Source organism: Argiope bruennichi, chromosome 10 (assembly GCF_947563725.1).
Source record: "Argiope bruennichi chromosome 10, qqArgBrue1.1, whole genome shotgun sequence".
In the NCBI taxonomy this organism is placed as follows: Eukaryota; Metazoa; Arthropoda; class Arachnida; order Araneae; family Araneidae; genus Argiope; species Argiope bruennichi.
Genome location: NC_079160.1, coordinates 120465789 through 120490767, shown reverse-complemented (window position 1 = coordinate 120490767; position 24979 = coordinate 120465789). Strand labels below are relative to the sequence as shown.

General features: G+C 28.8%; 1 protein-coding gene across 1 annotated transcript in view; it reads left to right on the top strand.

Annotated features, from left to right (window-relative positions):
* Positions 1-24979, top strand: part of LOC129988470 (pro-neuregulin-2, membrane-bound isoform-like) — a 140392-nt gene that overhangs the window by 97299 nt on the left and 18114 nt on the right. The gene's annotated exons all lie outside the window — the stretch shown is intronic.

Here is a 24979-nt window from a genome sequence, read left to right as displayed (position 1 = left end):
TCTGTCGCATATTAAATCCATTTTTGTAATTTGTTACATTTTTTTAATTATAACGTTTCATATGTTAACAAATAGACAAACGGACAGATAAACAACCATTTGATGAATAAATTCCAAACTTAAACTCAGATTTTCTAATCCACTGATAAAGCAGAGTGCCAAATCTTACCTGTCAAGCTTCATATTATGTTTATTTGTATTTTCTTATTTATTGATTTTAAATGCACATAGACGTATAAGAAGATAGAATCCCCAAAGGCAGATGTCCTCTAATTCCATTCTTCCACGGCTCATTATTTTTTAATCTGTACTTTTCAGACAAAAAGATACAGTATTAAAAACGTGTTTTTATGAAGTGAAGGAGGCCTAAGACATGTCAATATATCAGAATCTCGATATTACATTTTTGTTGGATATTAACGATTTTGTCAAATCCTCATTTGTTTTGACGGATCTGTCTGTATACTTTGCTTATTCAAAAATTAAAAAGCTAAGGGGAATTTGTTTTCGGTGTCCCAAAATACGAAAAGTTACAGAAAATTATTATAATAGAACTTGAAAAAAACACGAAGAAAATAAAATATCGTAAAGCATAATATTATAATTATATTTTAGTTTTCCTTAAAAAAACTCAACTGGCAAAAGAATTTTTTTTAAAAAATGAGAAAACAATATCGCTTTCAATAGATTCATTTAATTTTAAAGTTACTACTTTTGCCCAGTAAATCTTTTTGTTTAAACTGAAAAACAGCCGGGATATGTACTGGGCCGGACATCCAACACTTTTTTTCTGCATGTTTAGTGCGAAACATTGATAGGTTGCAAATATACGTCTTAAGTTTTACAGATTCGGCTGGTAGTGGTGGAATAAACGCTTGCTGTTTGAATGACGTTAGAAAAGTATTGAAATAAATAAATAAAAGAATTTTCCTTTTTCTCTTTTCAAAACTTGACGTCAAACATTTAGAAAAAAGTGCAAGATGAGTTATCGTTCGTATTTCTAGAGAAGCTCACATTGTATTCTTGTAACTGCATTGAATTTAAACCTTCAACTGTAATTTTTGATTTCCGATTAGTTTTGTTTTCTTTTAATAATGAATTCGGGTTTTTTTTTCCTTCTTTTTTTAATAGTCTTTCCAAGTTGGAATTGTCATTTATGAACATCCTGTATGTCATATGAATATGAAGTTAGGCTATTAGAAACTTGTCTAAGGGTTTGATTTTTAGTGACTGGAGGATATAAAAGTTGTAAAATTTTGTGTATGCTGTTGTTAAAAACGATCAATAGCAATAAGGAGCCAAAACAAAATCTAAAGTGTAAAAATTGAAGAAATTTTGATATATACGCCGCTTTTGTAAATCCCAAGTGATTTTAATTTTTTTCCCCTTAGGATTACAAAAAAAAAGTCTAAAAAAATATATTTTGAGATTCAGACAATCATGCAGCAATGAGCATTATCAATATTTTGGGCATTATATGTGTGTGTATATATATATATATATGTGTGTGTGTGTGTGTGTGTGTGTGTGTGTGTGTGTGTGTGTGTGTGTGTGTGTGTGTGTGTGTGTGTGTGTGTGTGTGTGTGTGTGTGTGTGTGTGTGTGTGTGTGTGTGTGTGTGTGTGTGTGTGTGTGTGTGTGTGTGTGTGTGTGTGTGTGTGTGTGTGTTCTAGAATTTTTTTTCTTTCAAATATTGCAATATCATCTTAAAGTACACAGTTTCAGCTTGCAAATGTGTTTCATGATTATTGTAATCTAAAATATTTTGAGTCAACATTGAAGAAGTCTTGGAAAAAAAATCATTTTTTTTAAACTTTAGTTTTAAAACTTTATATTTTTCAAAACAAATTTTGTTAAATTTTAAACTACAGATTAAATTACAGATCTAAATTCAAAATAGTATTTCACAGTTTTAAACTAATATTAATATTTTTTTTAAATGACAAATGAAACACTACAGTAGAAATAAGACTTTAGAATTATTAATTAAAATTATTAAGAAATTCTCATTTCTTATAAAACAGCTATTATTTTCCTTTATTGATATCCAAATGTGTTATTTTCCCATTATGAAAGTTTGAAGTAAGTTACATCGAAAAGGATTATTTTTAAAGTATTTCTTCATAAAATGGGTATTTCAGAATTTCTACAAAATGTCTTCTTTTATCTTTGCTTTTATCCACTTGAGATTGCTTTAGACACCACTTTTGCTTAGTGAAAAAATTATGGGACTTGCTTTGATTTTAGGCTATTTGATTGTGGTTTTACTTTGCGTGTGTTTTTTGCATGAAATTTCCTGTTTCTTCATTTAATGACAATAATTTTTCAGAATAATATTTGGTTAACAAGTTAAATACAAGAATTTTTGTTTCAAATAAACAAATTTATCACTCTTAATTAAATTAAGGGTAACATCTAACTTGTTACTCTTAATTTTGCTATTATTTCTTGAAATGAAAGGAAGAACACCATTTATAGATATAAAATTGTATGATTTACATATCCAACAAAAAAGATTAGAAGAATAAAAGGTCAAAAAGAAGAATAAAAAAAGAACAAAAAGTTTGTTTTGAAAAAAAAATTCCAAAATCAAAATCTAAAGATACTTCTCATCCTCTCACTTCTAAAATGCATTTCGCTAACAGTAATAAACTATTGTTGTTAACACTTGCAATTGTGTGTTCCACATGCCTGGTCATGCCACACTTTGAGTGGCATCCTTATTGCCAATAAATCTCAAACATAGAGAGGAATGAGACAGCCAGTGACCAAAATCACTGACATATGCAGTTAATTGAGTTTCTTTGAAATTATCCCCATGTCACGGGGTGCATTGATTAATGCCTTTGCGATCAGCGAGTAGCATATATGCTTCTTCAGAGGACGGAGGGGTTCAGTTTCACTTAATGACTCATCAGCAGGAAAAACTCGAATTAGTGGCATTAACGCAAATAGATTTTTGGGATTCATTGATGCACGCAAACTAAAGATTCCAACTTTTCCCATTCGTGAACTGTTTTCGGAGATGCGGGGACATTGCCATTTCCTTCTGAAAAATTTTATCCGGTCACCACAGTTTGAAAGAATCAAATTCAAAATTGAATCATAAAGAATACTAATGAAATAATCAACTATTAATTTGTAATTATTATTAAGAAGTTTAGTCAAAAATGGATATCGAACTGTAATGAAATATTTTAGATTAAGAAAGATTTTTTTTTATTAGTTAATGTTTCTATCCTACACAATAGCCATTTCACAGATTTGAATATGGGGTTTCACCAGCTCATTAGCTACCAGTGAATTAAAATAATCTATTTAATAAAGATAAATAACAGAAATTAATGTCAGGAACTTCAAGCTATTTTTAGTTCATAACTTAGAAATTCAATAAAATTTTGGAAATACTAATAATATTGAAGTGCATTACTGTAATACTGTAAGACACTAATATACTTTAAAATAATTTCGCAGAATTTATTACATTGAAAATAAATCCTGAAAAGATTGATATCAAACACGTGTATAGTACAGCCAGTGTAATCGATTTCGGTTTATATTTAGAAGACAGATTTTTAGAATCTAAAACAAGACATTTTTTTGTTGGATATTTCGTGAGCGCCAGATTTTTTTTCCTTTGACCCCATTTGGGGTCATGACTCAGAACTTAAGAATTTCTGATGTAAATAGTGATGACTGATAAACTGAAAAAACAGATTGGTCGAAAAAAATTTAGTAAATAAATAGAGATGTTTCTCATGTAGATATTTCAAGCATTTCTTCGCAAACTTTCTTTCAACCTCATTCGTTTATACAATTCTTTGCAAATGCGAATGATATCACCTGTTCTCAGTAAAAGCACAGCTGGGAAAAACATGGATATAACTCCTCTGCTTCTTATATTAGAACACAATAGAAGGATACATTCTGTACATAAAAGAACAGATACATTCCACTTAATAAATAAACTTAAATAAAAGAGCGGAATACTCATTTTAAAATTTTGAACAGTAGAAGGATAAAATGCATTCTAATTAATGCAAATAAATTTGAATAAAAGAGTCAAATGCTAATTTTAAAAATTAAAACAAAAATCGATAATGAGTGCGGAATTTTCCAATGTTTTTTTTTAAATTTGTGATAATACAACTTCCATTTCTATATATAAAAAATAAAGTTAGTATTTGTCAAGGAATTAAATGAATAATCTGTGAAAAAGATGAAAATGCTTTACGAAAATAACTGGACACATATATTTGAATGTAATTAAAGAATATTTCAAAATTATATATCTAAAAAAAATACCTTCTTCTCGAGTATTTTTAGTGTCTCATTTATTGTCTGTTTAAACGTTGTTTCTCTAAATTCCATTTTCTCGAATTTTAACATGTAAAATTATCTCAGAAATTGATGTATCGACCGATAATTAACCTATCTTTGTTTTTAATCCAAAATTTCATAGAGATCAACAATTCTAATAGCGAATATGCAAGTAGGAAAGAAGAAAAAAACAATATCCCAAAAATTACCTACCTCTGTTTGCATTTTGGTAGTGTCATATTCACATGCTCATTCATTCAATACTTAAAGTGGATTTTATATATATATATATATATATATATATATATATATATATATATATATATATATATATATATATATATAATTACAATGTGTTTTCTTCGCATAAAAGGAAATAAGAAAACACTCATCTGAAAAAGACCCTTCTGAAGAATGGCATATTTTTTAATTTAGGAACTGAAATTATAATATTATTATAAATTAATTCATATCAAACTGAATTATAAATATTATCTGTAAGTACTGTTAATTGATTGTTTTTGGTAAGTAATTTTCGAGAAATAGCTCTCGATGGTTTGAAATAGAAGAAATAACGCCCTAACTCAATCATTTTGGAGCAGTTATTATGCAGTAGGTTAAATATTTAAAAATGAATTATATTCATTTATGTATATTAATTATGAAAACACTTATAACTATAATACAAATTACTGATAAGATTAAAGCAACGATGCTCTCAGTTCAAATTTAACTCTATTATCAGGAATATTCAAAATCTTATTGTAGGTTCAGTAATATATCTTGAATTTGGAAAGAAAATGTGAAAGAATGTTTTAGCAGCAGTCATTCAATTATATATTTTATGACCCAAAAAGTTATTTAAAAACTTCATCTTGCATCGATCTGTTTAAAATTTGTTTACTTTCATTGAACAACCAACGATTTGAAGAAAGTTTCTTCAGAACAGTGTATTATTTTGGAAAAAATATTTAATATTAAAATTCCATTTATTGCATTATTTTAGATATACTCAATTTTAACCTCTCAACTACTTTGTCATTGGGGCAATATTAAAAATGATTTTGTGCAAATGCATTGTTGGAAGCTATAAAGTGCTTTTATAAAACTCTTTATATTGCTATCCAAACTTCCACACCACACCAGCGGGTGAACGAATCTAAGAATAGAAACCCTTTTTCATTGAAGCTCAGAGCCTAGTGTAGTGGTTGAATGAAATAGTATAATAAATTATAGACTGGATTGGATTTTCTCTTTAATTATTCGTCTCTCTCTCTTTCTCTCTCTCTCTCTCTCTCTGTGTGTGTTCCCAGCTTCTTTCACATCATTATGCTGTGATCGAAGAGTTATGAAACATTTCAGATTTTGTTACATTGAAATTTGCTAAATTGTTGGAAACTATTATTCGGAAGGGAATTTTATGCCTTACCTCAAGGTCACATTCATTTGCTTAATCTTTTAGAAAAAGTCAGTTAAACCCTCGGAAGTCTCCCTCACTCATTTTCGATCGATTGCTAGAAAAGGAAAATATTCTACTAGTGCCAAAATTAAGCGTCCTATTGGCTATGGCAGTTTGTTTAAACCATGGATTGCAGTTCACAATATTCTACTAGTGCCAAAATTATGCGTCATATTGGCTACGGCAGTTTGTTTAAACAATGGATTGCAGTTCCAAATGAAACCGCAGATTATTTTAATTGCATTAGATTTTTAATATATTTATTGGCACTTCTAATCCTTTTTGTCTTTTGCACTGCAAAAGAATAAAAAAAATAAATTCTTTGAAAATTTCAAATTAAAATTAACCAGTTTTAATATTAAATGTGTTTATCTTGAATGAAGATTTCCAATATGCATTTTATAAGCAAAAATGCGCTCGCTGGCATAAAATAGAAGTGAAAAAGTAAGACGTTTCGATAAGAATGAAGCCTGCGAAAATCTCTTGCCATGGGTGAAAAAATAATTGCATAAATTGAGCATTTTGTCCATTGCATAAAATTTAAAATTAGAACTTTCTGGTAATTTCTTTATCAAACTGTGTCTATAGAGTAGATGAAAATTATACTCTATGAAATAAATCAAAACTTTCAAAGATGAAAAAAAAAACATGCTTCCTATTAATATGATTTTTTTAAAAGAATTTATATGTTTTGCAGAAAACCAAAATCTGCTCTTTCAATGCTTATAAAAGTAAAAGATTTAAGCAGTTCAAGTTAAATTCTCAGTATACTTTAATTGCATATATTATATTAAAAAATATTTTTTCAGGGTCGAACATCTAAAATTATAGTTACAACAAATAAGATTGAGAGTTGTATTTAATAAACAGCTGCATTGCAACAAAAAAAAAGGCTAAAATGAGAAGCTTTCGCTCTTTCTTTAATAAATTTCATTAAAACCCAGCTGCTTTTCAGTAAATCCGAAGAATGAGCAATGGATATATTTTTATGGTGCGATTTTACACCTGTGGGCTCTATTTCATCGATGCATCTATACGAATGAGCGCAGATTCGCTGCATTATCCCCCGGGTCTTTGCGCAACTGCTTATGAAATTGATGAGAGTCGAGTTAATACATTTCTCATGCGCTGGAGGACGTTACTTAAAAAGCAGCCGCATCCATCCATGCCGGCATTGGTAAAAGCTCTGTTATTTTTAGGAGCTCGAGTCTTTTCTCTTCAAGTTATAGCACCTCGCGAAAGATTCTATTTATATCGCCAGACGTCGTTAGTCAGCGTGCTAGACGATGGCTGATCCCTAAGAACCTCTCTTTCTTTTTACTTCTTTCAAACAAAACTAACAAATGTCAGTTGCCGATAGAGCTTTAAAATCGAGGGTTGCCCGCCGTCTTTCTTCGGAGAAATTAGTTTCTGCGAGATGCATTACTTTGTTTAGAGAGGAGGCTCGCGCTACTCGGCAGGAATTATCGTCTGTCAGCAGATGCTCCGTAAAACGAGGCTTGATTGCGCGCTATATTTTAATGAGATAAATAAAATTTCATTTAGTAAATCGAGCAGCGTAACATTTAATTAAGAATTTCATTAAGTAAAATATTATCAGCATGATAAGGTTCAGTGAAGGTCGCGTACTACCTTTCAATTACGCTATGCAACATCTATAATGCAAAAATCGTGCAATATTATCTACAGGGCAAACCATTGGATATAGAGCTACTAAATTTGGCAAGTAATTCCTTACTGATTTATAGGTGTTCACTAAAAAAAATTACCTTAAAAATTTTAATTAAATTTGTATTTATTTAAAAATTAAAATACATTTTAACGTTTTACTTCAATGAATTCATAATATATTAATACAAAAAAACTCATCTTCACACTATTTCAAAATTTGGAAAATTATTTTTCCAGCTGTACGACGTTATTTCTGTACATTTTTACTTTAGATTGTATAAATTCTCAAAAAATATTCTTAACTGTATTTTACTATATTTGTTGTTTTTGTTAATGCGTTTATACCCATGCGCAATGCATCGATAACGAATGCATTTTTTTATGTGTTCAGTTATTGTTTCTGGTTAGAGTAAATTTTTTTAATGAATAAAGACAGACGAATTAAGTCCAAAATAATATCATGCTGCGGTATTTCAGCCAAGAAATTCGAATGACGTTCGGATTGTTTTGTTGAATAGCTTATTATTTTACTAAACCGAATTACTTTAATAAATAAATGGAATGGCATATGTCACTAATTGCATTTATTATCTTTTTGAAGTACTTATTTTTTGAATCTAGGGACAGATATTATTTTATGAATTTCAAGTTCACTAAAAACTCTACAAGATTTCACATCTGACTTGCAACTCTGAACTTGCAAAATAGACTATTTATAATGCAATAATTAGTTTTAAACTATAAAAATGTCTTTTTATGGTTCACGGAGACAACTGTACCTGAAACTTATATTTCAGATTATACCTCCTCTTCCCAGTGACTGATTACAGACTTGCTGTTAACTAGAACCTCTGAACTGGGGGGGGGGCCTTCAAACGTGGTAATTTAGAAAAAAAAAATTTCCTAGTTGACATATATAAATTTATAAAAAAAATTCCGTGAGTTATAAAATATTAGATAATAGTAACAATTTACAGAATAAAATTCGTTCCATTACATTCACTTAATTAATACATATACAAATTATATTTTTTATCATTCTAATAAACACCGTTATTTGCTTTAGAATTAATATGTACAAACATAGATAACCTGTAGTCTTGAAATTTTATTTAAAGGGAAAAAATGCACTTTGGCAGAATTAACAAAATAAAAAAACTTAGCCTAAAATAAACCATCAATATATTGCTCAAGTTAAAAATATGTTAAAATGTCAAACTAAAATGATCAATTTATTTATAGAGGGGCTTCGTAACATAGACCGTTTATTTTAAAAGTGGGTAAGTTCTTTTTTTTATAATGAGTTATCGCATAATTTGTGATTAATTTAATTTTTTTATTTAATGTTCGTTAATATTTAATATCTTTAAAACAAAGAAATGCTTTTGTCAGTTTAAAATTGACCAATCGAAGAAGTTTCGGAGCGATTGATTATGAAAGTGATTTAACACCTATTTCCATAGATACATGTTATGTTTGTTTCATTTTACATGTTGAAGATAAACTTGCTTATTCTATTTATCACAACGAGGAGCACCTCAGATACGACAATGAGAAAGCTTCCGGTATGGTGGTTGGTTCTCGCCACTCGGGTAGGTACAAAAATGGTGTGGGGTCAACTGACCTTTTCCGATGACTGGATGTGCTTCCTATGGGAAGCGTTGTACTGCGGTCGATTATGGTTCTTAAGACTCTATCTTAGTTTCCGTAGATTGCTGTAGCGTGGGCCCGGTCTTTCAAATTTTGTCCATGTGCCTCACAGCGGGTCGGAATAGTCAATGTGTGATTACTTATTTTATTTTGGACCAAAAACGAATATCATTTTAAGATCAGATAGCGGTGCAAATAAAAAGAAATAATAAATCAATATTATTTTATAACGAAAACCAATAATAGCAATATATAAATATAATTAACGTTGTAAGATATTACTTCTATTTTATTTCTTGTTATTATTTGTAAAAAAAATAAAATTAATACAAAATATATTTTAAGTGATATTTAATTTTTTATGACTGAAATTAAATGACTCGCAGTTGATAATTATGAAAATGTAGTAAGTCTATTTATAGCCCTTAAATATATATAATTTTAGTTAAATGTATAATTAAAATTTGTTTAAAAGTTTATAACCCCATCAAAATGAAATCACAATAAATGGTACTAAAATAAAACTCTTTTTCACTCTTTAATGGCAAATAGTTAGATTTCAAATAATGGCAACGCATGAGTGGAAAAAAAATCCAGTCTTATATAGATATTATACAGGTTGCATGCTTACAGCAAAGAGGCAATCCCCCCCCCTTATTTAATTAGTTTTCTCCTAGATGAGTACTTTGCACTTATGCATTTCGTTGCATCAATGTTTACATTCGCAGTGATATCTCATCCACAAAACTATTTTCCTAATTCTATAAGGCTTTTCTTTGTGAATTAAAGCTACAATTCGTATAAACCATCAACTGCCTCTAAAAAAAATTAAAGGCTTTTTTGTTTGTAAATATATATTGCTCATTAATTTTGTTTCCAGATAAGCGTAATTTTACTGTTAAACAAACCGTTTAACTAAAAGCATTTTCTGCCAATCATCGCTACTGCATTTTTTTTTTCTGAATTTATTAAAGAGTTATAAAAACTTTATAATCTTATTTTTAGCATTGTAATTATTTTTATCATAAATTGGTAAGATTGTTACCTTGAATTTTACATCACGACAGCATTATTAAATGGGTCACTTGCATTTGATGTTTCTAATGATTCAACTAAAATGTATTCTATGCACACAAACACACACACATACACACACACAAAAAAAAACTGATTCTTCATCTACGATGTGCTTGATAATCGTTGGTTTGAAATTTATTCATTACATTATGCTTATAATTAATATTAAATTATAATTTTCTTATAAATATTTCACTTTTTTTTTCGGTGATCTTTTGTATTGATTTTTTAAGCAGACCAACATTCTTAATATATTTACATTTTGTATCAATAAATAAAAATCAAAAATGTATGTTCCACCATAAAAACCTTTTTTTAAATAAAAAATTAGAGCAATTTGTATGCAATGCTTGCAATCAATGTATAAAATTATTTTAAATTGATACAATCGTAATTCTAAATTAAGCAAACATTGCGTTATAATAAAATATAAATATAGTTAGTATAATCGTAGTAAATTGTTATTAATAATACAAAACAGCAAATATTGTTATTTATAATTGGCTAATCGCTTTTGGCGACCGATTTATTCGCCGGAAAAATTGGTTTGGTTTAATTCCAATTAAATCTCTTACGCACTACTTGATGTTCATGATCCTCTCAACAAAGAATTTCTGACATTAAAGCTGTGTTACTGTAATAGATTTACACCTGCTCTGTATTGTATACATGACCCTTCTTTCAAACTTAAGTGTCTGAGTAATCTATTTCAAGTTGCATGCTGTCTTTCGCCGTAATATAATTTCGCTTCCTGATTCATTATATAAACAGAATGCATAAAAAGCAGAATTTTTTTCTGCTTTTATGTCAGAAAACGCAATTTTATATTCATTTTGAACACGCAATTAAATTTTATGTGCAAAAATTGTACCACGAAAAATAATATATTGTGCCACTTGTGGTAATATATGTCATAAGTTTAGAAATCCCGTATTTGACAAATGCACGAGAAAGGCCATTATTTGAGATTTTGTTTTAATATTCATGCTTTAGATTTGAAAAAGTATTGTATTTTTAAGTAAGCCAAGAAAAAAATGTGTTAATTTTTTTTTTTTTTTATTAAAAACGAAAAAAAGATTAAGATACTCATTTCTCAGAACTAGAACTCAAAAATGATTTTGCTTTGCAATATTGTGCAATTTTTCTGACTACACATTTTTATTAAATCTTTAAATTATTACTATATGTTTTTTTATATATTTTTTCCTTATAGTTAATTATTTCTTAATATTTTTCATTAACATGCCTTAATTAATGCAATTTTGTATCTCGATGAAATACCTTCGAATAATATCTGATTACAACTTGAAATGAGAAAATTCCTCAAACTTTTAGATAAAAATATTTAATTTTTTTGTTATTAATTATGTAGAATAAGATATGTAAATTGACTAATCAAAATTTTACACAAATGGGTAAAAGTTGAAATGGTATTGAACTATTTACTTTCAACTCTAAAATATTCTGTTATTGCAGAAGTCCGAATTTATTTGATATAATTTTCCGTAAATATCTTAATTACTTATTCAGAAAATGATTTGACAATCCTTACGAATAAAGATTTAAAGTATTAAATTAAATAAATTATAAATAAAATTTATGATCGTAAGGTTCAAATACAGCATATTATTCTTATCAAAGACACATTTCATGTCATTGCTTTAGTTTCAAAATGTGTTCCTTTTTATTATTATTATTATTATTCAAAATGTGTTTATTTTTTATATTAGTAAAAATCAAATTCATATCATATCATATTAAATGAAATGTGTCATGTCATATTAACTCTAATGAAAACGTAATATTCTTCTTCAGATTTTGAAAAATAAAATTCTGTTACTGAGAATATTTTTGAATGGCAGGTTGTCATCAATTTCCATCCCGTTCTAATGAGGAGTTGTAAAAACAGTCACAGCGAAAGAAACAGGCTCATTTTCACACAAGCATATGCTGCTAAGAGGTAATGAAAGCGAGAAAGCAGTGTTTGGCTATACATTGCGATTGATATTAAATACAAATTTACTAATAAAGCTGAAAACAATATTCATGTACTCAGTTCTATTCTACATAAAAATCAGTAAGGAGGAGGAAAAATTTAATTTCAGTCGTATTGGCAAAAACGGATTTTTGGGAATGTTTTTCCCCCTTTTTCTCGCTACTGAAAATTTTGTCTTTATCTTATACAATATTAAGGCTTTTTTAAATTCAGGCAAAAAAAAAAAAAAACGCTTTTCTTGAATTATTTTTTTATAATAAAAAAAGTAACAGGTAGTATTTGAAAATTAATAATAAGTGGTATCTTGTATTGTTCTGCTTAAATTAAACTATCTAAACAGAATAATACAGGAACCCCTTATATAAATAAGATATTTAAAATATTTATTCTATTTATTATATGAAGAAGTATTTAATATATGAGGTGGAGAGGAAAGAATTCTAAAAGAATGAATTCTAAATTGCAAATGAAACAAATAAAAGAAAATAATAACTTATCGAATGAAAAAAAAAGACTTTATTTATGAATAAAAATCAGCAAGAATCATTCAAGTTATCACAGTTCTGTAAACTGTAAAATAATTCAACAAAAGAGCTTTTTTTTTTTTTAAAGTGAGCAGGATACTGTGAATTATTTTGAGCAGAAACTTGTCAATCTAAAATTTGAAATCTATTATTCTGCGAATTCTGCCCAAGGAATATATTTTAAAACAGAAAAGTCGAATCAAAGATTTTACCAAATCTTTAAGGATATATTTAAATTTCAAAAGCTATAAAATCATCACAAAATTTTATGCTTTATTGGCACACTTGCTAATTTGTTTTTGAAATGTGGAATAATTTACCTGCTCTTTGAAATAGGTTCAGAAAAAAATGAAATAGAAATATATGGTTCAAGAACAAATGAAACAGAAATATATGGTTCAAGAAAAAAAATCAAATAGAAATATATGGTTCAAGAAAAAAATGAAATAGAAATATATGGTTCAAGAAAAAAATGAAATAGAAATATATGGTTCAAGAAAAAAAATCAAATAGAAATATATGATTCAAGAAAAAAATGAAATAGAAATATATGGTTCAAGAAAAAAATGAAATAAAAATATATGGTGAAATAAAAAATGAAATAGAAATATATGGTTCAAGAACAAATGAAATAGAAATATATGGTTCAAGAAAAAAAGAAATAGAAATATATGGTTCAAGAAAATATATACTTTTGTTGTTTTTGTTCCTCATTTTTATTTTCCATCCATTGTCAGGGAAAACAGCCGGAAGGGGAATTCTCATTAGCTTGAAGAGGATTCAGGGTGAAAAGTTATTTACTATATCTGAACAATCTCGATTCCAATTTTTTATACTTATGCCAAGTGCGAAGTCATTTTTCAATTCGATTTCTTTAAGGACGATTATCCCATTTACTTATTTTCAGCAATCTTTTATTTAATTTATAAAAATGTTTACATCTCCAAGCGTGTTAGAGTCCGTTTTAATTATTTATTTTTATACGTTTTGATTCATTTTTTTGTCACTGTTGCATACATTTTCCTTATTTTTATAACCCATCTTGGTCTCGATATTTAATAGATAAGCATCCCAGATTCGGTTATTTCGTTTGCTTTTGTTTGATTCTATTTTTAACTAACACAATAACTTGAATTATAAAACGCACATATAGTTAATTACTACCATTATTAAGGGAAGATGATCAAGATTAGATGAAAATATCATAGAATAGGTTTCGTATCTTTGAGATACATTGAGATCATTCAAAGATGTGACTTACTGGAAGATTAAAGGTATAACCAGTGTACCTGTGAGACATACCATGCTATGCTAAAAGCTTCGTTCCAAACCATAAAATTTGATTGAACAGCATTTCATGGCGAGCACCCCTGGGATCAATTGGACGGGGAGCACACTTTCGCACTTCCAGTTCATCGACATCGTCTAGACAGAAAAAGTTGCAGGGGTGAAGCGGGATGAAAAAAAAAAAGAAAAACGAAAAAAAAAAAAATGTCTGTTCTAAAAGAAGCCAGTGATTTAGAGTAGCAAGCTGATGATGCGATTCAAGAGTACCCTTTCCAGTAAAAGCATATTATGCCTCCTGCGACCCATACGATAAACCTGCCTGACTTGGCAACATTCGTAATTTGGCACTCAAGTGACTTTTTGATAGAACGCAACTATACCGTTCCACTGAAATACAATCCGCCGCTTTTCTATTCCTGGGCACCCCCCGAACACGACTCAAGATCAAGGTTTAGTTTTGATGATGAAAGTCTTGCCTTCGACTTTTTACTTTCTCGTATACGAAGTATAGATAAAAGTATTGCAATCGTTAAACAAATTCGAGCTCCAGATTTTGAGGAATCTCTGCATTTTAGACCTCTCTTATTTCAAAAACCTCATTTCTGGAAGATGTCTGTCTGTCTTTGACGAACATTACTCAAAACCGTTTTGAGCTAGACTGATGAAATTGGTATATTGTATTTACATCCAATTTGTAGATTTATATCAAATTTTGCGTAAAATCTATTCTGTGGAAGTCTCTCCATCCAGCTGTTCTAATATATTAACACGATAACTACAAAACGAAAAGAGCTAGATGGATGAAATTCAGTTCACAGATTTAACATCTATAGCGTAGATAATTATGAAATTTCGAAACAAATCCAACAAGGAATTGTACGTCTGTAATGCTGCACTTTCGAATGCATGTAAACGCATGCATGCAGTAATATCTCAAAATCACAATGACTGAAATATATACAATTTGATACTGCAATTGTAGTTCTATTTCAAATTTAGATTTGAATCGATTGGGAAAAAACGCGTCCAAAACACAAATTCATTTTTATTAGAAGGAAAGCGAGAATGTTTTGAGGAAAATGGCTGGTTACATTTCTTGAATTGAAAGAGAATGCATTGATTTTAAATGCGATGATCAATTGTATTTTTCTTAATTTAGTAAGACCGAAAGCAAACATTAGATGGACAATAAATACTAATTAAAAAGCCGTGATTCGTTATACAACCAGAATTATTTTCCGAATTGTTAATGAAGCCCTTTCATTAACTTTGCTTTATTTGTGAAGATGGAGTTTCGAAATCTGCATTTTTTTTTCACTCATTTTCTGATTTGTTAGAAGTTTGAAATTTTGTTCACTTATATATTTTCGATGACATTGCAATGTTTTAATATTTCCCAAACATGATTTTCACTTAATCACTCATTAAATTGAATTTTAATTCCGTACCAACGTAATCATCTGATAATTGGAGAAAAAAATTATTCTTAAGATTAGAAACTAGAAAATAAATAAAATAAAAATATTCTTTTGTTTAGTACATTAATAAATGAATTAAGAAACTGATTTTAATTTAGTTTATTCCATTCATACTGCAACTGAATTATGATGCTCCGTTTTTTTTTTTATATATTTTTATATGTCTTATTGAGTTGTTTCCTTTAGGAGCAAGAAATATGCAAAGTTTTTTCTCATTTAACAATATTTTTTCCCCTTTTATAAAATATTTATTTTCCTGAAAAATTGTTAGTTTTAATTTTTGAGCACTTTCCGACTCAACTACAGATAATAAATTATCCTAAACATTGAATCACCAAACAAACTATGAAAAAAAGAATATTTCATATGAATAGATACGAGATGCTGAAAACATTTTCATTTTATAATTCACTAAAAACGAAACAGAATAAAATTATTTCTCTGCATATTAACAAGAATAGAGGTTTTTTTTTTAATGAGTCAGACTCGTCGAAAATATTGACCCCTCTGATGTTCTCATGTCTTCTCGCTGGAATTATTTGTATTAAAAAAATCCTAAATATTCAATATTGAATAACTTTAACGATAAAGAAGTTGTATAGTTTTTGCTGTTACAATATCATTCTACAGGATCCTATTTGAGGTCCCGACCCGTAATTTAAGCAGCCCTGACTTAAGACATTTAACCTTTTATCTCCCTCTTTTTTTCTTCGAAAAGATGTTGGGGGGGGGCTGATTTTGACACCCTGCTTTGGTGCAGGAAAAATTGCAAGCATCATATTTCAAAAGCAAGCAGAGGAAAGTGTTTGAGCCTTCTACTGCTTGGCTCCTTTTTATTTTAAACTAATCACTTCTATGGACTGGTTGATTCGTTAAGAATATTGGTTATATTTAATTTCAGATAAGTCGGACAATTTGACACTTCATGTCCATGATTTCTCATATTGTCCGACATTAAAATCAAATTATTTCGCTTAGTCTTTAAATCAAAGTACAAAAAGACTGGAACCAACCATGTCTTTTTTTCTTAAATAAGAAAATTGAAAGCAGAGTCGTTCGGCATTGAAGTTGCATGTCTACTGCAGAATAATTTTCGTAATTTATATAATATCTTAAGGAATTATTCAACAAAACTTTCTCTGATTCATCGTAAAATTCATTTTTTTAATTTTACTTTCAAAATATTTAAATGATGTAAATAAAAAAATATTTTATTTTATTTCAGTCATTAAATGTACTTATGTAAATATTATGAAGTTTATATTTTACACAGTCCTTTGGTCCCCAGGAATCATATTCTGCGAAATACTCTTGACACTTCAATTTTTAAATAAATAAATAAGCGTTTCCACCTTCTGCGATCAAATATGACCGATTTATGAAGTTTTTATATATCAGTTTTAGAACATGCCAAATTTAGAACATTTTTTTCATAATCATACACCAATCATTGTCGGGAAATCCTCGCAGAGTATTGGTGTATCTTCTTCGAGACGGTCGATGAAGTGATTTAAAATGGCCAGTTTTTATAGAAGACTGACATTCAAATTTCATAAATTAGTCAGTTTTACTGATTGATTAGTTGATTGGAGTTCAACAACTTTTATTTAAAATATTGGTGTCTAAAGAATATTTTGCAAAATATGATTCAAAGGACAGAGAACCTATGTAAAAATTTAAAATTCGTAATTCATTGGAGCGTTTATTGACTCAAATTGCATAAAATATAATTATTTAGTTCATTTAGACCATTTTGTTAGCAGATGTAGCCCCAAATTAGCTGATGGGCGCTGATTAGAGTGTTTATCCTATATATATCAAACCATGTTTGCCTTAAATTAAACTGTTTTATTGTAAAAGATCATAGAAAACTTTGCCTCCATCTACTTTTTTGAAAATATTATATTTCAAATTTAATATTTTTTATATTTTAATTTCAAATTTTTTTTTCACTTCACACAGACACGTACTGTATTTTTATATATTTAATTTGCAATAATAGTTTATTTATTTTTTAATTTGAACTTCTATTCATCTGATGGCAACACGTTGATAAAAGCTAATTTTTTCCCTTTGGCATGCTCGCGAAGATAAAATTTTACTTTTATTTTGTGCGAAATATATTGTTGAAAAATATAGTTAAAATATTTCTTTAAAAATACGTTAAAAATCGAATATATAAGTAAAAGCATTGGTATCATTAAAAAGACTTTAATTTGATGCAAAAATCAATTTTGTGCTGTAATATTTTCGGAAGTTATAGCGAAAAAACGTTGAAATTTCGCTTAATTTTTAATGAATTAAAATTCAAATGGAAAAAATCGCTCCCAGGTGCACATTCCCGGCCTCCAAGGTATACACTTGCCAAATTTGGTAGCTGTAGGTCAAATGGTCTAGCTTGTAGAGCGTCAACACACACACACACACACATTGAGCTTTATAAAAGTATAGATTATAGACATAGATATTAGTGTCTCAAAAATATTATGTTAAATATGATTCACAGAGGAGGGAATCTAGGTAAAATCTAAACAATCTACATTTATTAGAGCATTTATAGATACAAGTTACATACAATATAATTATTTACTTTATTTAGACCATTTTAATACATGTATTTCGATTATTAAAAGTTTGCAAATTAGTCGTTGGATCTTGAATTGAAAAGATGTATATTAAACTATGTTTGCCTTAAGTAAAGTTGATTTATTGAATTAATAATATAGATATTGTAAAAGTCATAGAAAACTTTTCTTTGCATTTACTTTTTAGAAAAAAAAAATCATATTTAATTTTATTAAATTTCATATTTATTTAATTTCGTGCTAAAAATTGCCTTTTGAAATGTTTAATTTGCAATATAGTTGATTTATTTTTTAATTTGAGCTTTTGCCAATATGATGGCAACACGTTGATAAAAGTTAATTTTTTCCCATTGACATGCTCGGGCAGTTAAATTTTATTTTTATCTTGTGCGAAATAAATTGTTGAAAAATGGTTAAAATATTTTTTTAAATTCATTAAAAATAGAAATTTAATTTGTTTATTAAAATATTAGTATCATTAAAAAGATAATTTTTTGATCTTCAGTATGATATAAAAATGAATTTTGTGCTGTAATATTTTTGGAAGTTATGGCGGAGAAACGCCAAAATTTCGCTTAATTTTTAATTAATTAAAATTCTAATTAATCATTTTAAAAAATAGCTCCGGGAGCTAATTCTCGACATCCAAGGTATACATGTGCCATATTTGGTAGATGTAAGTCAAACGGTCTAGCCTGTAGAGCTTCAATACACACACACATTCAGCTTTATTATAAGTATAGATCTCTTGGAATGTGAATAACTTTTAACGGGAGACATTAATTTTGATAGAAAAATACTGGATGCTTAAACTTAATCGAGAGATCATAGATTCATTATGTTTTTGATTGTTTGTAGATCCAACGAACAGATGAGTAAATAAACTGGCATTATTAATCAATCAAGTGATCGATGTAAAAAGCATTCCATAAAGAAATAAAATAATGAAAAAACATTGAATGTTTTTCAAATATTAGTAATACTGAATTTTACGAATTTTAAATATTATTAATTGCTTTAATAAAAGACTTCAATAGCCATGTCTTCAATAGAAGAGTTTCAAATGACATCACATAGGATGTAACATTGAGGACATCACATAGGATGTAACATTGAGGACATCACATAGGATGTAACATACACGTTGCCTTATGTTGATTTTACTTTCATGTCTTTCCTTTTACAAAACGAATTTTTAATACTATTTTATTACGCAGAGTTGGGTTTATGCCCTGTTTTTCTGTTTCAGGTAAAAGTTAATACTGATACTCAATTATGATACTTTCGTGATGGTTACAGCCAGTTAACAGATTCTTTTCACGTCGGAATTAAATTGGATATATGGTGGGTATCAGATCCCGCAATAGAACTGAAATTGGCAGCTGCTATTGATACGAATGTGATTTCAAATTGTGATTTCGCTACATTGGAAGAGGTATTGACAACGATGTGCCTGTGGCCTTGGTTTTGACAGTGACTGATGGATAGGTGAGAAGAGGATAGGAAATGCTTTATTATTATAGTATAGGAGGGGTGAATTTTTCAGTGGTATGTGTATCTTTATACTCAGTAAAAATAAGTAATGCCTGAACATTAAATGTAATAGGTGTATAACTTTTCTTACGTAGTTTTTCGATAGATAGCTGCAGTGGTAAGTGCTGAATGAAAGAGGCAGATCAAAAATGTCTTACAATAAGTTTGGATATTTGCCAATATAAACAGTTGTACCATATTAGTGAATTTCATCAAAAATTCATTCTCCATCGAAGATACTAACCGGATTCATTTACAAAAAGTTTAGATAATTTGTTGCTCCAATTTGAAGGAAACTGTGGTTGAAGCCCATCGGATGTACTCAAGTACTGACGGTGAGTCTGCTTTTAGTGATAGAGGATGGTGAAGGGTTTCAGCGCTTCTGACCAAATGTTTATGGTGCCAAGGTAATGCTCTGCATTTGGAGGGACCAGCTCTTTATGATATATTATGAGCTATTAACACGGAGTGAAATCATCACAGAATTTCGGTATCGAAAGTATTTTAGCTGAACATTGATGGAGAAACGGCGACAGTAGCAAAAGAGACATGACAAATTAATCCTCCAACGTGATGATGCGTCAGGAAATGTCTGAGGACCGGTCAAAATATACTTGGGAAAGATAAAATGGGAGGTCTTACCCACCCCTCTCCTCCCGCCGTCATACTCTCCAGATGTTGCTCCTTCCAATTGCCATTTATTTTGATTGGTGGCAAGGTGTCTGAGCAGCATTTCCGCTTTTATGAAGTTCAAAAATGGATAGATGAGTGAATCGCCTCAAAAGACGCATCATTGCTTCCAGATGCTATTTGACAATTGCCAAAAAGATTGGAAAAGTAGTATATAATCACTTTGTAAGAATAAAACTTCAAATATTGAGATAAAAACATCGGAAGCAAAGCTGTATACCCAATATATAGTTTTAAAAACATCATGCATGTCCATAACTTCACCGAAACATGATGGTGAAATTAAAACTGAATTAAGTTGATCGTCAATTCAATTCATACTTTATATCAATCAGATATAAAGTATTAAGTTATATCAATTTAATTCTTCGTATCTAATTGATATAAAATCTCTCTCTCAATTGAAAACGAATGAGGTCGAGATCGGTATCAATCGAGTCCGAAGACTGATATCGAATGCCCTATACTCATAAACCAATTTTGCATATCTGATAATTTTGCGTACATGATACAAAATATCAGGTTGATATAGTATTACGCATTTCTATTAACATGGCAATTTTAACGTGAAGTTCTGTTAACTGAAATTATGAAACATGCTGAGAGATAATAATAGTAAGAATTGAACGATATATAGCGAATGTCAAAGATCATTTCAAATATATATCTAATAAGAATTTGTTAAAATCCTTTTCCTCAAGGTATTAAAATGCCATTATCAATCTCTGCGGATAATTTTATTTTCTAATTATTTTAAACTGACATAATTTCAGTTTGGTAAAGATGGCATACTTTCTCGATGTAGCACAAAAATCTTTAAAAAGTGCAATGTGGGGCATAGAATGTATTGTTCTATAGAGCATAGAACAGTCTAATTAATATCCACCAAATTTTGGGCTTAGTTATTTACTGGACAGTAGATTCTCATTAAAGATGCGTATTCAAATTTCTAGATAGATTTTTAATTAACTGAAAAATTAATCTTAATTTTAAAGATGTTTTTCAACATCTTTAGTGTTATTAAAAAAAATTTTTAAGGTCACTTTAAAATTTTTTAAAAATAGCTTAGTAGCTAAATAATTAATTTTTATTTTTTAATCTTAGTTTTCAGTAATTAATTATTTAATAATAATAATTAATAAATAAATAATTCAGTGAGATCGATTTCATATCAATCATTTAGCGTAAAATAAATTATTAACGTATTTTAAAATGTGCTGAAATGTGAAATTAAATATAGTATTTTATTAAAGGAAGAACTTTATATTACTCACTGCCTAGGGCCACAAAATTTCTAAAGTGGCCACTGGCCTTCATGAGTTTCATTATTTTACTTTTTTATAGAAAATACTTTGCAATTTCTGTCCTAGCTATTTAAGTAATCTTTACATTGTCATTTCATCTTTGAGATGATAAGAAAAACATAAGTAATTTTGTTTTTCTCTTATATTCAGACATCCAAGTGAAAATATGAGTTTATTGCCATTATCACGGAAACAAAAATAGAGGCTAACTTGAAAATGATATATAACGAACAGACAGACAGACATTTATACTTATCTTTAATTAAATAAAACCTTTAACTTTCGGCATCTCTTTTCACTTAAAAAGACGGTGGTTTCATTTGTAATTTGCATTCGTGTTACTTTCCCACGATGAAATGCGAATGCTATCTGATTCTTTAAGATCGGGTTTCACTCTAATGTTGATTGGGAGGTTTTCTCAAAGGTGAATGAATACATAGAGCTTCTGGGGGAAACACTGTTCTTCTCTGGGGGAAACTTCTTTTTGGAAATAAATATTTGCCAGACAAAATTTCCTAGAATATTAATAATCTTTTAATCTACACTTATGTTCTTTATTGAAATTTAAAATAATGAAACCAGGATTCACTATCAAATATTTTTATCTTGAAAAATATGGATTATACAGCAAGAGACTTCTATCTTTATATCAAAAACTGGAACAGAATATGATTAATAGGTCCATTTATTTTTAAAATGCATTTGATACAAATATATTCGACAGCTCTCAGCGGAATGGTAATGCTTATAAATGGTTATTTTTAGAAGCATTTTTAAAAGTATATAATTTTATCTCAAAGAAGCGCAGATGAAATACAGTTCATACAATGTATTATGGCGGTCTTCAAATATTATGCACAGACGTTAGTTTTCTTTGATGTTTGTCATGATGCAATCGACAGACTTAATTAGCTATCACAGCTAACAAACATAGTTAATGAATTCATTGGACTTAATGACTTGGAATATATTTGTAAGAATCAGAAGCAGGAATAACTCAAAATATTGTCATGATTATGTAAAAATGTTTTAAGTAAAATTTATCAAAACATTTCATTGAACATTATATGATTATTTACCATATCTGAGTTTAAATTGTTGCATAAAATATATGATTATTATGCATTGCCACGAAATACCATATGTTGGTAGTGGTGTAACTGTTACATCATCATCTTGTGTATTTTGAGTATGTCTTTTTTTTTTTACATGCTGCATTTTGATACAACAGCGACTATACTATATGTATATACATATATTAAACATATACATGTATGTATGTTAAAAATACATGTATACGTTTAAAAAAAATAAGCTATTTTTAGAAAGTGTATATTTTGTCGGTGGATCAAAAAATTAGAAGAAAGTTCGAAATATTTACATGCTGAAATGTTTCTAAATACTTTTAATGTGGTGAAAAGAAAGTTGATGAAAACCAAACACTGCTTTTGCCATTAAATGAGAAAGAAATTTAAAAATATAAACATTAGAAAGGAATACACGTGCTTTAAACTTTGAATGTCTTTACATAAGATATGTGTAGTATTTATGATTAAATTATTTTCTCTTTCATTTGTTTTTGTTGTTGTTGCTCCCGCATACTTGTTAGTTGAGTTAAAGTATAATTACAGAAATTGAACAACTGAAACTTATATTTCCACGATTCAATCCTGAAACGATTTCTTTTGAACCAAATTTCCATTTGACACTTCAAGAAGACCGCGACAGCTTTCCGTGATTAATTTGCTCTCCATTCTTCCCTTGACAATAAATGACTACCTGCACCTGTGCATAAAAATACCTTTGAAGCATGTTCACATAAAACGAGTTAACGTTTGCCGAACATAAATTTAGTTAGTGAAAAAGTTGCAACATTGTAGACACGCGCACTTTTGGTTCCCAATGACCTGTTGATGATGTCGCGGATCCCTAGTCATCGTTTTTCGACGGCGATAAATGGGGAGTGACGTTGGGGAAATAAAAGAAAAAGTGGATTTTGGCATGTGCCCAGCAGAAATAACGCCATGATGCTCCCAGACGACTGCTTATTGTTTGCTTTAAACCGTTCTCGGCCTTTCCTACAAAATGAAACATGGTGCTTCTCTTTCTTTTTCATCTCTTACAAAAAGACATACAGTTTCTCACTGCAGACTGACTAAGGGCGGCGATGGACTTTGTGACTTGCTGATGGAATTATGAGTGTGACTGGGAAATAGGGAATAGAACCAAAGTAAACACGTGAGAGTTAGGAGAAAAATATCGTCCATGCTGGTATACAAGTGGAACAATGTCACGACCCTCCTCCAGAATATCGAATGAGGTCTCAAAAGCCCAGACATAGAAAGTTCATTATTTAAAAAAAATAGTTGCACGCGATTTTGTAACAGCATGCCAATAATCCATATTTTTAAATATGCATAAATCTACATAAATAAAACTGAAATTCATAAACACTTTATACCTTGAGACTACTCAATAGGTTTCGTAATAAATTATACGAAGAATAAAACATGTTTTAATGAATATTTAGATACAGTTTATTAAATAACTGTTTTATAATTATCCTTCTATGCATAGAAAATGTATTATATTATCGTTCCTTCTGAATGAAAATATAACAGTTTAAATTGTTTTATTTATTTTCCTCCGAGTTGCCACTCGTAATCATAACATTATTTCATTTTTGTAAAACTTTTTGGCTTAAAGCTCTAGGATGTTTTCAAAAGTTGTTTGAAACAGTATAACTTTTCAAGAAACTATAAGTTGAAAATCTTAAAGTGCAACCGATATTCCCATCATAAAACATTTTCAAAGGATAAAATAATTTCATCTACTATAATGTTTAATATGAAACTATACTTTGCATTAAAATGAAATATTTATTGTTAAAGAATGTATTTAAATATACACTGGTATTCCATCAAGTGCTAAGTTTAAATTTATTTTTACTTTCTTTCATGACAAATTTACATTACGTAATCATCGAAATATGTGATAGCTGAAACTTTTATTATGTTTCAAATTTTTTTCATATATAATTAAAAATAAAAAAGATTTAGTGATGATTTCTTCATAACTAAATAAACAGTGAATTCTTTTAATAACTAAAAATATGAAACTATTTTCATTCCGAGCAATGCTAAGTATATTAATTAGTATAAAATGCAAAAAAAAAAATGTTTAATAATTCCCAATTTTTATACATTTACAATGCTAGCAATATTTGCTTCTGCGAAACATAATGAGTTTGAATGAACTAAAAATATGAAATTATTTTCATTCCTAGCAATGCTAGGTGTATTAATTAGTATAAAATACAAAAAAAATTTAATTTTCCCCAACTTTTATACATTTACAATACTAGCAATATTTGCTTCTGTGAAACATAATGAGTTTGCCAGATGTT